This window comes from Schistocerca gregaria, chromosome 5 (genome assembly GCF_023897955.1).
Source record: "Schistocerca gregaria isolate iqSchGreg1 chromosome 5, iqSchGreg1.2, whole genome shotgun sequence".
In the NCBI taxonomy this organism is placed as follows: Eukaryota; Metazoa; Arthropoda; class Insecta; order Orthoptera; family Acrididae; genus Schistocerca; species Schistocerca gregaria.
This window is the reverse complement of record NC_064924.1, coordinates 455,322,384-455,340,443: the sequence shown is the minus strand read 5'-3', so window position 1 is coordinate 455,340,443 and position 18,060 is coordinate 455,322,384. Positions and strand designations below refer to the sequence as shown.

The window sequence follows — 18,060 nt, the reverse complement described above, 5'->3', positions numbered from 1 at the left end:
AGGCATTTCTTTTTTTGCATATTCTCTTAGTTGACATGACCTACTGTTACTGCATGAAAGTTGTAATTCCACGTCTTTTGATTCTTCCTTACTCACATCCTCATAAACAGAATCTCTGAATCCTACACCATCATATTCCCCCTCTTCACAGAGCGGAACTCCCACAACATTATCTAGTGATTTTGATCTTTTACCGATGACTTTTTTATGACTGAAAATCAAAAGTACAAAACACAAGACCATCTTCCTCTACACAGACTATTTTCACACACCAGATGATCGGAAAGTTTCAACTACGGCAGCAAAGTCAAACTATGTGCTATAACAAGACTACATTCTTTGGTAATATGTGATTTAATGATCCATGTACCTAACATTCCTTATTTAACAGGAAAAGGCATTGATTCTGAAGAATAATGTTAATAGAAAGAATTCAGCCAGTTAAAACCTCTACATCTACATCTAAAAACATACTCCGCAAGCCATCACACCCACATCATTACGAAGTTTCATATTCATGACCTATGGAACAAGTACTAATCTAATCTAATCTCTGCATAGTGGAGGCTACTCCATACCACTACTACTAGTCATTTCTTCTCTGTTCCACTCACAAATAGTGAAGGAAAAGCGACTGTCTATATGCCTTTGTATGAGCCCAAATCTTTCTAACTTTATCTTCATGGTCCCTACGCAAAATGTACACTGTCAGCAGTAGAATCATTCTGCAGTCAGTCTCAAATGATGATTCTCTAAATTTCCTCAACACTGCTCCTTGAAAATAATGTTGCCTTCCCTCTAGTGATTCCCGTTCGAAATATCTCAGAGCTTCCTACTTCAGGTTTCAGCCACCTCTCGGTCTCAAGAATAATCGGAGGGTAAGAAGTTTCCTGGAAGGCAGTAAATTTGGAAACTTTGTTATGAATAGTTTGACAATTCACTGATAAAATTTTGATAGTTGAAGTGTCTCTATTCCAAATGTGGTCTGATTTCATTATGTGCAAGTTGTATGGCAAGTGATCATCAGAGAACCTCAACCTTCCACCTACCCTAAAAAATCACCATGTGCACTCCACAAGTACTCTGCTATCCAAGTAGCTGCTTCCTTTGTAAAGTGCACCCCTGACTTATGAAGGAGAGTTACAATTCCCACTTGATGACACATGTCCAGAAATTTGCTGCCAAGATCATCACAGAGTCCACACGGCTCCAAACCAAAGGAGCCCAATTGACTTTGCAAGCTCTGCTTGCACCAAGTGCACAAGGCCAGCAGCCTTTACAACATCTGTCAGCTACCTGTATGAACTGAGGATGGCCTCAGATCCCAAGCGACAGGTGTCGCTGATGAAAAGAGCCACAACTTGCAGACGAATGCATCCTGCACATTCCACAGCTGCAGGCCCTGTTGAAGGATTGGCCACCTGCCCACTTACAGGGTGAATGGGCAAGGCCAGATGGCCAGCCTCCATGTTGGCCCTATGCCTCCAGCAATGTGAACACATTATCACCCACCATTCATCCTCCTGTGAGGGCAGATCTGCCTCTTGGTACACCAGGAGCTGCCTTGGCAGCAGAGTCTGTGGGCGAAAAGGTGACAACTGAGGTGCCTCATGCAATACACCAGATTCTCTGCCACCACTACATTTGGGGGTAGCAGCCTGAAGGCGACACTCACAGTATGCACACGTGCTACCTATTCCGGTATTAAGAACTGACTATAAGAGTGGAAACATAGATATGTAACCTGCTAACCTCCTGATGCGTCGCCAATGGAGGCTACTGCCTTGAGCTGTGAAGCTGGCTGTTCAACAGAAATGAAAACTGAGTTACAGATTGCCTGACAACACTTTACAGTTACAAAAATGCAAGATTACACATAAAAAAAAACATAAAAAAAACCATATGCAAACTTTAAGAAATACACTACTAAGAAAACATAAGAAGTTAAATACGTAACTTGCCACTTTCCAGGTGTGTACCAAATGGCAATTGCACAGATACTTCTCACATACAACAATGATCAAAAAGGAAATTTTGTAAGAAGTTAAATAAATCACAGTAGCTAGTTATATTTTGAGTAGGTAATTGTAATAGCATGAAATTTGGATTGCAGAATGGTTTATAAAGGCTCCCGGTGCATAAGGGAGTGAAGGTGCTGTTTGTTAATGACTACACTGAAACTGAAATCATGTAATAATTACAAACGTGGGAAGGCTAAAGTGGGACAAAAATTTACAGACACAAGTCTGAATGCGAAAGAAATGCATAACAAAATTATTTTAAGTTAATTAGGAAAGCACTGAAATTACTTGCAATTAATGAAGCCTAATAACGAATATATACAGCAACATATCACATGAGATGTACTAACAGATGTCACTGTAATGCTGTCTGCCATCCAGTTTCGCGAAGCAAATATCCACAACTAATAATTGTTTTGTAACAAGAGGAACTTCAGAAAAGTTTTTAATAGTTTGATTAGCAAACAACAAACACCTTTGCAATGCCAATGTTATGAAAGTCATAAACAAATGAAATAATTGTAAACACACAAAATTATTGTAAAAGTTACTTTAGTCAAAGCTGAGTATTCACTTTACTTTGCCACTATTTAAAATTACTTTTACTTTATACTGACTGCATGCAGTAGGAGCATTACAATGTACAAAGAACTTTAACTACCGCCAGTTGCGAAAGCTCGTAATTCTGTGTGTGTGTTTTGTTCATGTGCCTGTCTGCCGGCGCTTTCCCGCTTGGTAAGTCTTGGAATCTTTGTTTTTAATATATATATCTAGTTTCATGAAGTACTTGACTCAAGTTAACTGTAAATGTAATTAATTTTCTTCCACTGAAATAATTGTATAACTTTCATTTATGATTGTCTTGGTAATAAAAGTTAGGACTCTACTCAAGGTTAATGAACTGGAATAATCAGTAGCACTCTCAATATTTATAGTTCAACTGAAAAACACTGTATGTCCAAAGTACTGGAACTACTACGCTGATAATCCGTGTACATAACTAAAAAGATAACTGGCTTCATCTTAAAATGTGGTCAGTTGCATATGGTGTGACATAATACATTTTATAATGAGCATTACTGACAATACGTTCCTCTATAACAACATGCAACTTTTAATCATTTTGGCCACAAAGTATTCTTCTTCAGTTACCAATTCTTGTTATGCATTTTGTTCTGTGCACGCATATGTACTCGACTGACCATTTACAATGCATTTCCTTGCTTAAAACACCATTTTGAAAACACTCTCCATTACACATGTGAGCACCACCACTTTGTGTCCATTTGTCTCCACAGAGAACTAGCAATGTACTCTATGCTACTGACTCTGCTTGCACTCATGTCCAATAACATTATAGTCAACTTTGATAAAGATCTTTGGATGCTATATAATATGAACTTACCTGACTTTGCCAGCATTTATACAACAAAGTTTTTACAATATTATTTTCCAATAGTTTCTCCATAATTATATTAGAGTTTTCAAGTGAAGAACATTGATGTATTTAAAACAGTTCATACATACACTAGAAATTACTTTAAAGTTAGAGGATTAGTTGACTGAGAAATTATGAGGCATTGTGTTAATGTCTTACAGTGCAATTGGCACTTTCTGCAACTGTTGGCTTGCACGCAATGATGGTGTGCTGAAACTGCGTAACTGCATGTGTGTTGTAGTGTTGATTGTCTCAAACTGCTGTAATCTATGATTCTGTCTATTACCTTCTCACACAAGACTTACTTTTTGGGTGAAGGCCCACTTTTTTAACCTCTCTGCACATGGACTTGTCACACTATTGTTCACAACTGTTCTTCATTACTACATTTCAAATGTCACAGTTTTGACTCTTCTTCACCAAAATGCAATCCTTTCATGGTAAACCAACTGTAACCTCCTGCTTACCTCCTTTTATAGTAACTTACAGAGACTGGACATGGCTGGGGGATGATTAACAGAAAGAATACACTTTATTGCATAATAAATTTCAGTATGTTGCCTAACATGAAAGTGTGTCTCTTTACTTTATAAACATAATGTTCCTCAAAATTTTAGGTGGAAAAATGTTGCTTTGAAAGTATAACAGTAAAGATCATTTCACTTCATTTACTGTCTTTTAGCAAGTAACCCACTTCCTAGCAAAGCCTAGACCCTAACATGCTTCTGTTAATCATTCACTGATTTCATAGATAATTATGCACACCTTCTACAAATAAACTGAATCATTATTCACTATTACCCCACCAATTGATATAGTACTTCCAAACTCATAATTTGTCACCTCAACAAACCATTACAATAACTTAAGTGCTACACAACTACATGCAACCTTTCCACACTAAACCCAAATGATGATTCTCCCCTCACGTTCTGGCACCTGACTGGAAGCACTTGCGCATTGCTGAATGTAACAGCAAAACAATGCCCCTCCCAAAAAGAGGTGCTGCCCACTCTGAACATTCCAAATAACCAGCAATATGTTAGGGGTATGATTTGCAACATCTTACCCCTATCGATAACAAAGCTCTGCATTCAGGCCCCAACCGGCTATTTGGAACTGACTACCTGCTGTGTCATCATCTATCAGCATCACCATTTGATGCAGTATGGAGGGGCCTGGGGTCAGCAAACCACTCTTCCAGCCATTGTAGACTTTCTAGACCGTGGAACTGTTATGCTCTTTCAAGTAACTTCTCAGTTGGCATCACGAGGCTGAGTACAAACCATTCCAGCCTTCTCCCCAAGGAAAAATTCCTACCACCTCCAGGAATCAAACCTGGGTTTTTTTTGCACAGCAGCCACACACACTGACCACTGTGCTATGGAGAGGGACAGAGGCAGACATTGCTTACAGCGTGTACATTAAAATACTGGACTAAAGTATATGTGACTGCATTGTTTTTGTGAGGAAAAAGTATGAAAATAACCTCTGATAATTTTTATTCAGTGATAAATAATTATTTGAAGCAAGCAATTGCTCCTGTTATTTATTCAATTACTTGAAAAAGAGTTGTCACTCATCTTCAAACTGCCAATAGGAGCCTGCAGTCTTTAGATGAAAAATAAAACAATATGTTGAAAATGTGTGAAAGGAGGACAAATTTATTTGTTATATTTATGTTAGAATCTCAGTGATTTATTTTCTTTGGTTGTCACAACTTTTTGCTCTGTGCATTTTCTTTGCAGTTCAGTATCTTTGTATTGTTATTGTATGTATCCATTCTCACCAGTATGTTGTGTGTATAACTGTGCATTAAATAAATATCCAAGTTCATCATGTTCAATATATTATTTGTTATCTCAGAAATAAGTAGTTCCAACACAAAATAAAAAATAAAGGCAATTATCTACTGACTGAAATAAAATTTATTTAAAATACAGCTTGTTTGGTCTGACTTTAGACACCATGGTTTTACAAATACACAATTTTAAAGTTGTTATAAGATAAAAATGGAGCCAATAAAAAAGTAAACAGAACTAAAACAATCCGATTATTACTAAGTTTAAAAATTAAAAACCTGGTGTACAGCAGACACAAATGACCGAAATGTGATTAAATTGTTAGTTTTTGCAAATATTTCTGCATCCAGCAGGAAAGACAATGGTATAAAATCACTCTTATCTGTACAGTGAGTGTGAACCTTTTCACAACAAAGGAAATATCAAATATTAAATGTTAGTAATACCCAAAATAGTAAATTAAGGATAAATTTCTCTCTTATACTGGGTTACTTTTCATCTTCTTGAACAGAACTGTTCTCTCCAATTCTTTGTCGGATGAAACTTCTGTTTGTTTCACATTTTGTTCATGTTTGTGTCTGTTGCATATCTTTAGGGAATGCTAGTATTTATGGGAGATACTTTTCTTTATCAAAACAATGTGAACAACCTTTCTAATCTAACATTCATCTACCTCAGTATCATACCAGCCAGGTATTTGGCAACTGCCTGTTAATATGATTCTCTAGTACAATGAAAGCACTACACATTATATCTTAAAAATAATATAAAATAAAATAAATTTTCATTTGCAACCAAAATACATAGTAAGAACAACAGATGATTTTTATTAATTAAATTGCAAAAATTATCTTAATATTGAGTGTTCCTTTGGTTTTGTTGATACAGGTACAAAAAGTGAGCTTTATTGTTGTTGATCGGTCTTTGGATCAAAATTCTGAAGGTGGAACTACCACCAGCTGCCAAAAAGAAACATCATATAAATCTCTTAATTCTCTACAGAGGTGAGTGCAAACAAATTAACTAAATTATCACTAAATGGTGTTTTTGTATGGCAGACACAAAATGTTAAGAATGAATAAAGGAAGTATGGAAAAATGAACATCCCTCTTCGTCCTGCTAGGCACAACAAATACAAAAATTCAAAAGGCCAGTAATTATGAGCTAATTTTTATCTGTGAGTCTGCTGGACATCACTTCATCTTCAAAATAAGTGGCAGTTTGTCCACTAAAATCATCATTTATTTTCTGTCTAGTTCTTTCAATTACAGTAATACACCAACAGTTATGAAAAGAAGGATGCACATGATTTTTTGATAGATTTTATACCACATATTCAGAACACTAAACTATACTCATGATTACAGAACTGCACACAATATCTGACACTGACAGATTAGAATAGTGAGAAGATCCCATATGCTAAACTTAGTCTCCCCACATCATGTCATTGTATTACAGGTTGTCTTGGTACATTCTTCAGTAACTTCCATCAACACAGTTTATGAATGTTTCCACAAAGCATCAGCACTAGTTGCTGGATGACAGTGGCCAAAAAAGGTGTTCCTGGCAAACTATGTCTGAGGTATGATATTCAATTGGTGACACATGAGGCAAACTAGCAGTCTAGGAAAGGCAACGGGACCATCATACTTTGAAAAATATTTATGTTTTCCTCACTACACACTGGCTGGATGTTACCCTGTTGGAATATGGCATATGAAGTTGATGAAGTAGAGGAAGTACCTTGGGCAATAAAATTACCGAACTCTTTAGGTTGCTCTTGATATGTAGAATATGTAGGAACTGAGATGACATGTAGTAGTCAGTGACACCCAAAATTGTCATATCTAACATCTATCACCCTACACAACAAGGCCAGCCTGCAGGTTGTGGTCACCAATGTAGTATCCAATGCTTATGCAACCTTCATTGTAGGGCATTACAAGGGGAGCTTATCTACAAACAGTACTTTTTTTAATTCAGTTAGGCAATGATGTTTTCCCACAATAGTCTTCTGTACAACTGAAGCTGACAAAAGAATGCATGAGATGTTCAGCCACAAGCTCCAGCATTGAGACAACAGTGGATAATGCCATAAATCCATTATGTACAGGATGATAAAGTCAAGATATAACAATATCAAAACACATTTTAAGGAGACTGGTCATTTTGTCTCAATCAAATCCATTCACTTGTAGAAATCATGCTTCTTACTTCAGAAAGGTATTCTGGCACTTATGCTTCACTACCTGGATTTAGTGAAACACTGATGTCTAGCCACATAAGAGAAGGATCTACATGTATAGCATATGTCTGTTGCATAATCAATTATTTCTGATATACAGTTCTATGCATTCTCCAAGTCTGGATTTATTTGGACCATTCTTTTGGGCTGCTGTAATTTCTTTTTTATTCCTGGCAGTTATTATTTATCAATACTGTTGCCAAGTCTTGGAAAAATTATACACTTAATAGTTTTGATTGGTTGGTAGCCATCATGCAAGGCAAATTTAAATACTATTAAAATTATATGTAGGTTTTTTACAATCTAAAAAGTTAATGACATTTCCATTAAAGATTATTCTTGAAGATTTAATAACCCCTCATGTTTTTCGTTGATTGAAATAACTGTTTATACAGTAACTAGTTTCAAATCTCTGCATGTCAGTTACCAGTTAATGTGTGGTATCCTGGAGCCATTATCCCTTGAAAAGTCAGCTGTACCAAAACACATTCAGCCTGTCAAGCAGTGACTCTTATCTTCTTATTATTTATGTTTTATGTTCAGTAACATAATAAAACACATCAATAAGTGTGTTGCTCCCTTTTCAGTTGTTGACATAAAACAGTGATATCGAAACATAAAACTGTAATGTGGACTTTGAGCTTACACCACACATAATGGTGTTACAGAAATATGATTTACAAAAGCTTGTGATGATGGAGCAGAGTCAAGAACCAACCAAATGTTGATTGGCTGCACTTTCATCCAGAATTATCTTTAATGTAATCACACCTATAGTATTTAAACACATCCATAATGGTCAATATAAAATGAATTTTCATGCAGGCTTAGACAACATATAGTGTTTTTCATTGTTTCTGTATATCTTATTGGGTTATGCATCAATCTACACTGAATATGGGGGATAAGGAATGAAGAATTTGTTATTAATTGTTATACAGTCAGGATAGTTTTCAGCAAGCAGTGGAATAATAGAGGATGATCTGTGGTTACAATGCAACTGGCATATTTTCTGAATATTCAATTTCCTTGTGAACCATATGGTAAAATCTTCATTGTTATAGCAAAATCTGACATTGCACTACAAAAATTGCAATGGGAACTACATTAGTATGCAAGATGGGAAAGAACTAGTATTTATTTAATTGGATAGATGATAAAATCTACTCACCAAGCAGCGGCAGGGAATACACATAAAAGACTGTTGTAATTGGCAAGCTTTCAGAGCCAGAAGGGCTGAAGAGGAAGTAAAAAGGGTGAAGGAAAAGGACTGTAGAGTTCTAGGAAAAGGGGTAGATTTTGTGAGTCACCCAGAACCCCGGGTTGGGGAGGCTTACCATGCAGGATGAGAAGGAAAGACAGTTTGCAGGGGGTCTGCATTGGATGAGATTTGAAAACCTGAGAACTTAACGCTAGAACGGCGGAGTTTCTGACATTCCCAAAATGGCGGAAAGGGGTCTTTTTGACCCCACATAAAATATTTTCATATTTGACTTCAACAAGTAATTTTTCTAGTGTTTGTTAATCTATACTTTATTTCTAGTAATCACAACAATTCTTCACAATTATAAATAATAATTACTAATTTATTTGAACAACAATATATCATACACATTTATTGTTGCTACTGCTAACAAGTTTCTTAACTATAGATTTCAATTTATTAACTATTCATGCACCTTCTAGACACATTTAGTATATTCAGTCCATTTTACTCTCACATGTGTTTTACAAACAGCTCTGTGTTACTTTTCACTCAAATGACGCACTTGGCACATGTGATTTCCATTTAATGCGCACACTTTCCACACATGGCTTTGTGACACTTTACACAGTTTTTGCTAGTCTTGTTGCCTTTGCAGAGGCTGATTTGGCACTTCCTCCACTTTTTAAGTGATTTCAGTCCCATATCCTCTTCCTTTGCCTGATGTTCTTGCTATTTCATTCCATTGAGTACATTTGCCAGTTGGTGTATGAACTTCTTCCTTTCCATTTTCTTGTTTGTTACTATGTCATAGATGACCCATGCATTTATTGCCACCACGTCCAGTATGTTGTAGAAGACATGCATTGGCCATCTCCTACATGCAACCTACGTAGTATGTTTACAGGTAATTTGATCAACCACGTCCACCCATACTTTGTTGCACTGTAGAACATTATGGTTTCATATTTTTTCTTTCCTTCCTTGCTTACTGCTACTTCGGCATGCAGTATACTCAGAAGAATGACATTTTTATTCTTCTTCCCTTGCTATACAGTCAAGGTGCAGTCGTTGTTGCCACTATTGTGCGGTATTGTGGTGAAGTGTACTTCAGCATTTCGCTTCCCTATTTCATTGGGGATTTCACGGTGTTCATTGCACCAACTAATCAAGTTTTCTTTTCTTTGAGTTTTTTAGCAAGTTGATGAGATGTAAAGAAGCTGTCTATGGTCACATTTCTTCCTTGATTTACAAATGGTTCCATGAGACGCAGAATGACGTATTCTCCAAGTGGGTGTTTCTTTCTATACGTGTCCTCTTAGCCGAGGTATGGGAAAGCATTACATATATAATTCATCGTTACATCAACAGTCAACCAGAATTTGAGATCATATTTGTCTGGTTTGTTGGACATGAATTGAGTAAACCTGCATCTTCCACTGCTTGGTAACAGTTGCTCATCAATGGTTATATTTTCTCCAAGGCGGTAAGTGCGAATACTGTTTTCAATTAACTTTCCCCAAATTTCTGATAAAAGAGCAAATTTTTTGGCTGCCAGGTGTTCAGCATGGTTTGATTTTTCATCAGACTGAAGAAATCTGAGAAGCTCCTGAAATCTGTCCTTGATGAAAGCAGGCCCCTACGAGTGTGACCATAGATCATCCACAGACATACCTTTAGTGCACAATACGCCCCAAACATACGTTATGGCTATCAGCTGCTCCAGTTCCTCAAGTGACACAGTCCAGTTGTAATTTTTTTGTACTTTTTGAGTATTTGTTTCTATGCATTTCTTCAAGAGATGTAGCATTGCTTCATCAAAAATAAGACGGAAGGCATTGATGACAGAGCTGTCTACTCGTTGGCAAGCATAAGCCATGGGACCTCCTCTCTCCTTCAGAAAATTCACAGCTGATTGCCTTCCAGAAGATGAATAATTTCCAATCTCCCACATGGTTTCATACCTTGCAATCATCATTGTAGGCACTTCCAACTGTACCTGCTGTGGTGAAATAGGTGATGATTTGACAAATAGAAGCAACAGAATCCTCTTCCACTAACCGTCCCTCATTCACAGTGTCTTCATCTGCACTTGTTTCAGGTACATCATCTTCATCAGTGTCATCAATTTCCAATTCAACTTTGGAATTCTCTAAGAGATGTAACACTTCTTTATCAGAAAGTCCATGGTAGTGATATGTTTTCGAAAACGTGTCTCACAGACAGAGACTGCCCAAGGGACACAACATAAGCTGTGGTGGACTAGAATGTGCACAAGCCAACTTGCAACAATGATGAGCAACTGCTCTGCATTATTACTCACTGTTGCCACTGTATTGTTGGATAATTTACTTATATTCAGAAGAGAAATTACAGTGGGGTCAAATTGAGCCCTTCCACCGTTGCAGGTATACTGAATAAAATGGCGATGAAAATTAAAATATATTGTAAATACTAAAATATCTTCAGAAAGAGGAGAAAAAATGAGAAAAAGTCATATAATTTCATTAAAGAAGTAAATAAATTGGATAGGACAATGAACAAAAAATGTATGACAGGGGTCATTTTTACTCCTTCTGCTGTTCTAATGTTCAAGGTGGAAAACAGGGTAATATGCAGACAGAGATTACGGTTTAAACATCATGAATAAGTTAATAAGAGTGAAAAGTGCATTGTATGTAACAGAGGGGAAGAGGATGGTGAAAAATAGACAAGAAAGACAATGAAAGATGTAGAAAACTAAAACGGAGTGAAGCAAAGAGTAGTTACAGTGAGGAAAAGACAGAAGAAATTAAAGTAAATTAAGATCAGGTGGGTTGCGAGAACCTAGGACTTGTTGGGGAGCAAGTTCCCACCTGTGGAGTTTTGAGAAACTGATGCCTGGGGGAAGAGTCCAGATGGTGCTTGTCATGAAATAAGTGCTGAGGTCACGAATGTCATGTTGTAGAGTGTGCTCTGCAACAGGATATCACGAGCTGCCAGTATACACCCCCTGCCTATGCCCATTCATCCTAATTGATAATTTGGTGGTAGTCATGCCGATGCGGAATGCCAAACAGTGTCTCCATAATAGCTAATATATGACACGTGTTGTTTCACATGTGTTGTTAAGCTACTAGCAATGCTATCTATGCAAGATACCGACGAAGTATTTACCCTTTTCAGTTCTACAAAATTTAGAATAAAACTAAGTGTGGACATGAGCTCCTTCATCTTACAGGCAAATTTGTCAATTTTTCTCACATCTATATTAAAATCAGCTCAAACAACCATTTTTTTTACATAGCTTTTCAGTTTTGAGTTGGTGGAGTAAATTTTCAAGTTTGACCAGAAAATTGCAGGAGATTTGAGTAACCAGGGGTACGATATATGCTGAATATAAGCATGTTATAGTCCTTAAGTTCAGCAACTCTCAAATGTGCGTTCTTAATTTAAATTATTGAAATTTTGTGTGTAATTTGATATTTTATTGATGAATAAACCAGAATACATGAACCACCATACCCACTGTCTCTACAGAAGCTAGCTGCTACTTCATAAGCTGTAAGTTTGTTAAATAAATTTATATTTTCATCTCTAAGCCAATGTTCACTTAAGCAAATAACCTTTACAGATCATTTTAGGACAGCATCCCTATAGTAACAGTGTAACAAATTCCTCCAGTAGTAACAATTTGTTTGCAAAAACATTACTTATTTATGAGAACCAGCACTTGCAGATATATATGAACTCCTATTGCCATAGATTATTGATTCATTAATGAAATAAACATAACCATTAGCAAAAATGTGCAGCTTTAGAGGAAAAAAATCTTTGAAGTAATTCCACAATCATATGATCAGGACAACAAAGCCTCTTTTGAAATGAGACGCAGTAAACCAGTAAACTGTAAAGATAGCCACAGTATGACAACAAGTGTCTAGCAACTGGAAACTGCCCCCCCCCCCCCCTCCACAAAAAAGCAGACTTGGGTTTCTTATAGCAAGAACAAATATGATTTATGGAACATATTACTTTCTAGAGCCAATGTAAGATACAGTGAAGTATACGTTGTGTGTAGCACTGAAGACAGTGAATGGACAAGAGTAATACAGGTTACAGAACAGGCTGAGCACTCATTTATAATTGCTTAAATAATGCTGTTTCTTTGGTAGGGCACCAGGGGGCCGACCCAGGTACCCTTTATAAACATCCCTGTGGAATGTATGGATGACTGATCTCTGCGTGAATTTGAATGCTTCATGAGTGACATCACTCCTCCTTTCTAGGGGTGGGAAAACCTCATACATATGTACAGACATAAAACACTAGGCATGGAAAAATATGTGGTAAATAAAAATTGAAGGTACAGAAAAAATGATGATTACGAAAAAAAGCACTGGTACCAAATTAAGAAAAAGAGCTGATACTGTGAAAAAAAGCACCGGTCTCACAAGGCACAGAGATTACTAGTCACAGAAAACACCAATGATGGCACTAACGCCCATTTCATCGCTCCATGATGGCGGCTGCTGCAGAATGCAGTGGGCAGGCATGGTAATGTATGGGTGGAAGTGATGAGGGGGCAGTGTGGCATGCTGTCCCCCCTCATGTGAGACGTCGTGGTTATGTAAACACTGTTTGAACATCAACATCGGCATGCCTACCGCCAATTATCAATTAGGATGAATGGGCATAGGCAGAGGGTGTATACTGGCAACTCACAATATCCTGTTGCAGAGGATGCTGTACAACATGACATTTGTCTCCTCGGCACCTGTTTTACCACACGCGCCATCTGTATTATTCCCCCAGACACTAGTTTCTCAAAACTCCGTAGTTGGGAACTAGCCCTAAAACAAGTCCTTGGTTCTTGCCACCCACTTGGCCTTAATTTACATTAATTTCTCTGTCTCAGCAGTTCTTCACTGTAACTAATCTTTACTTCACTACATTTTAGTTTTCTGCATCTTTCATTATCTTTCCCGTCTATTTTTCACCAACCCTTCCCACCTCTGTCACATACAATGCACTTAGCTTTTCACTCTTATTAACTCATTCATGATGTTTAAGCATATTACTCTGTCTTTCACCTTCAAGCTCTCAGGTTTTCAAATCTCATCTGATCCAGCACCCAACAATCAATCTTTCCTGCTTGTGGTACGCTAAGTTTCCTCTGACCTATGGTTCTGGCTGACTTTCCTGAAATCTACCCTTTTTCGTAGACCTCTTCAGTCCTTTTCCTTCACTCTTCTTCCTTCCCCTTCAACCCTTCTGCCTGAAGAAGGAGCCACTGGCTCCAAAAGTTTGCCGATTACAACCGGATATTATGTGTGTGCTCCGCCGCCACTTGGTGAGTGGATTTTTTTTATCTATCCAATTAAATAATTTTGTCAATACTTGTTTTGTCATTTAGAACTAGTATTTAAGCAAACAAGACTAATGCTGCTTACCATCATACTATTTACAGGTGTGGAATGAGTATATACTTGTATTTGGGACTACAGGATAAATACACCATTTTATTACGAATTTAGTCAGAGTACTGACACAAACTGTTATATAAGGTCAGCACTCCATAAACCCCAAAACTGTAATGGCAGACCACACAGAAAAATGACTCCAAGTCAATGGGAAAACGTATTCTAAGTACCGAAATGTATCCAAATTAGCAGTACAGATACTGTGAGGTTCACACAAATCCTCTACAAAAGGATAACAACACACACATATATGCATTCAGCAGCAACAAAAGAAATGATGTCCCAGACACATAATGCAGTGCAACACTTCCAGCAACAGACAGCAGCAGCAGTAGGTACAAAGATTAAATGTGCCTCAGGGTACAGCAATAGTCAGTGACAGAGCAACAACAGTATTAAAAAAACAGTACCTGCTTGTACGTAATAACAACAAGTTGTTTTGAGTAGAAACTGCAATTTACAGTGAATATGTTGTTGTTGTTGTTGTCTTCAGTCCTGGAACTGGTTTGATGCAGCTCTCCACACTACTCTATCCTGTGCAAGCTTCTTCATCTCCCAGTACCTGCTGCAGCCTACATCACTCTGAATCTGCTTAGCATACTCACCTCTTGGTCTCCCTCTACGATTTTTACCCTCCACGCTGACCTTCAGTACTAAGTTGGTGATCCCTTAGTGCTTCAGAACATGTCCTACCAACCGATCCATTCTTCTAGTCAAGTTGTGCCACAAACTCCTCTTCTCCCCAATTCTATTCAATACCTCCTCATTAGTTATGTGATCTACCCATCTAATCTTCAGCATTCTTCTGTTGCACCAAATTTCAAAAGATTCTATTCTCTTCTTGTCCAAACTAGTTACCGTCCATGTTTCACTTCCATACATGGCTACACTCCATACATATACTTTCAGAAACGACATCCTGACACTTAAATCTATACTCGATGTTAACAAATTTCTCTTCTTCAGAAACGCTTTCCTTGCCATTGCCAGTCTACATTTTATATCCTCTCTACTTCGACCATCATCAGTTATTTTGCTCCCCAAATAGCAAAACTCATTTACTACTTTAAGCGTCTCATTTCCTAACCTAATTCCTTCAGCATCACCAGACTTAATTCGACTACATTCCATTATCCTCGTTTTGCTTTTGTTGATGTTCATCTTATATCCTCCTTTCAAGACACTGTCCATTCTGTTCAACTGCTCTTCCAAGTCCTTTGCTGTCTCTGACAGAATTGCAATGTCATCGGCAAACCTCAAAGTTTTTACTTCTTCTCCATGAATTTTAATACCTACTCCAAATTTTTCTTTTGTTTCCTTTACTGCTTGCTCAATATACAGATTGAACAACATCGGGGAGAGGCTACAACCCTGTCTCACTCCCTTCCCAACCACTGCTTCCCTTTCATGTCCCTCAACTCTTATAACTGCCATCTGGTTTCTGTACGAATTGTAAATAGCCTTTCGCTCCCTGTATTTTACCCCTGCCACCTTCAGAATCTGAAAGAGAGTATTCCAGTCAACATTGTCAAAAGCTTTCTCTAAGTCTACAAATGCTAGAAACGTAGGTTTGCCTTTTCTTAATCTAGCTTCTAAAATAAGTCATAGGGTTAGTATTGCCTCACGTGTTCCCATATTTGTACGGAATCCAAACTGATCTTCCCCAAGGTTGCATTCTACCAGTTCTTCCATTCACCTGTAAAGAATTCACGTTAGTATTTTGCAGATGTGACTTATTAAACTGTTAGTTCGGTAATTTTCACATCTGTCAATACCTGCTTTCTTTGGGATTGGAATTATTATATTCTTCTTGAAGTCTGAGGGTATTTCGCCTGTCTCATACATTTTGCTCACCAGATGGTAGAGTTTTGTCAGGACTGGCTCTCCCAAGGCTGCCAGTAGTTCTAATGGAATGTTGTCTACTCCTGGGGCCTTGTTTCGACTCAGGTCTTTCAGTGTTCTGTCAAAATCTTCACGCAGTATCTTATCTCCCATTTCGTCTTCATCTACATCCTCTTCCATTTCCATAATATTGTCCTCAAGTACATCGTCCTTGTATAAACCCTCTACATACTCCTTCCACCTTCTTTGCTTAGAACTGGGTTTCCATCTGAGTTCTTGATATTCATACAGGTGCCTCTCTTTTCTCCAAAGGTCTCTTTAATTATCCTGTAGGCAGTATCTATCTTACCCCTAGTGAGATAAGCCGCTACATCCTTACATTTGTCCTCTGCTTAGCCATTTTGCACCTCCTGTCGATCTCATTTTTGAGACGTTTGTATTCCTTTTTGCCTGCTTCATTTACTGCATTTATATATTTCCTCCTTTCATCAATTAAATTCAATATTTCTTCTGTCACCCAAGGACTTTTACTAGCCCTCATCTTTTTACCTACCTGATCCTCTGCTGCCTTCACTACTTCATCCCTCAAAGCTACCCATTCTTCTTCTACTGTATTTCTTTCCCCCATTCTTGTCAATTGTTCCCTTATGCTCTCCCTGAAACTCAGTGCAACCTCTGGTTCTTTCAGTTTATCCAGGTCCCATCTCCTTAAATTCCCACCTTTTTGCAGTTTCTTCAGTTTTAATCTACAGTTCATAACCAATAGATTGTGGTCAGAGTCCACATCTGCCCCTGCAAATGTCTTACAATTTAAAACCTGGTTCCTAAATCTCTGTCTTACCATTATATAATCTATCTGATACCTTCTAGTATCTCCAGGATTCTGCCATGTATACAGCCTTCTTTTATGATTCTTGAACCAAGTGTTAGCTATGATTAAGTTGTGCTCTGTGCAAAATTCCACCAAGCGGCTTCCTCTTTCATTCCTTACCCCCAATCCATATTCACTTACTACGTTTCCTTCTCTCCCTTTTCCTACTACCGAATTCCAGTCACCCATGACTTAAATTTTTGTCTCCCTTCACTATCTGAATAATTTCTTTTATTTCATCATACATTTCTTCAATTTATTCATCATCTGCAGAGCTAGTTGGCATATAGACTTGTACTACTGTGGTAGGTGTGGGCTTCGTATCTATCTTGGCCACAATAATGCGTTCACTATGCTGTTTGTAGTAGCTTACCCGCATTCCTATTTTCCTATTCATTATTAAACCTACTCCTGCATTACCCCTATTTGATTTTGTATTTATAACCCTGTATTCACCTGACCAAAAGTCTTGTTCCTCCTGCCACCGAACTTCACTAATTCCCACTATATCTAACTTTAACTTATCCATTTCCCTTTTTAAATTTTCTAGCCTACCTGCCTGATTAAGGGATCTCACATTCCACACTCCGATCCGTAGAACGCCAGATTTCTTTCTCCTGATAACGACGTCCTCCTGAGTAGTCCCCGCCCGGAGATCTGAATGGGGGACTATATTACCTCCAGAATATTTTACCCAAGAGGATGCCATCATCATTTATCCATACAGTAAAGGTGCATGCCCTCGGGAAAAATTACGGCCGTAGTTTCCTCTTGCTTTCAGTCGTTCGCAGTACCAGCACAGCAAGGCAGTTTTGGTTAGGGTTACAAGGCCAGATCAGTCAATCATCCAGACTGTTGTTCCTGCTACTACTGAAAAGACTGCTGCCCCTCTTCAGGAACCATACGTTTGTCTGGCCTCTCAACAGATACCCCTCCGTTGTGGTTGCACTTACAGTACGGCTATCTGTATCGCTGAGGCACGCAAGCCTCCCCACCAACGGCAAGGTCTATGTTTCATAGGGGGGGGGGACAGTGAACATACGATCACTGAAACTGGAATAGCCCATGGAAGTAATAAGTATTTGCAGCAAAAAGAGTATATGGGTACTAATTTTAAGAATGTAGCATAAGATTACATTCTCACTAGATACTTCCTTTTCAGAACCACAAAT

At 37.9% G+C, this 18,060-nt stretch overlaps 1 protein-coding gene across 2 annotated transcripts in view; it reads right to left on the bottom strand.

The window, feature by feature from the left end:
* Window positions 1-5,306: 5,306 nt before the first annotated feature.
* LOC126272968 (2',5'-phosphodiesterase 12-like) overlaps window positions 5,307-18,060 on the bottom strand; it is a 173,997-nt gene continuing 161,243 nt past the window's right edge. Inside the window, exon 8 of one of the 2 annotated variants that reach the window (XR_007549289.1) lies at window positions 5,307-6,220. The gene's annotated coding sequence lies outside the window, so the exon portion shown is untranslated. The remainder of the gene's footprint in view (window positions 6,221-18,060) is intronic. The other variant, XM_049976299.1, reaches the window with a different exon arrangement.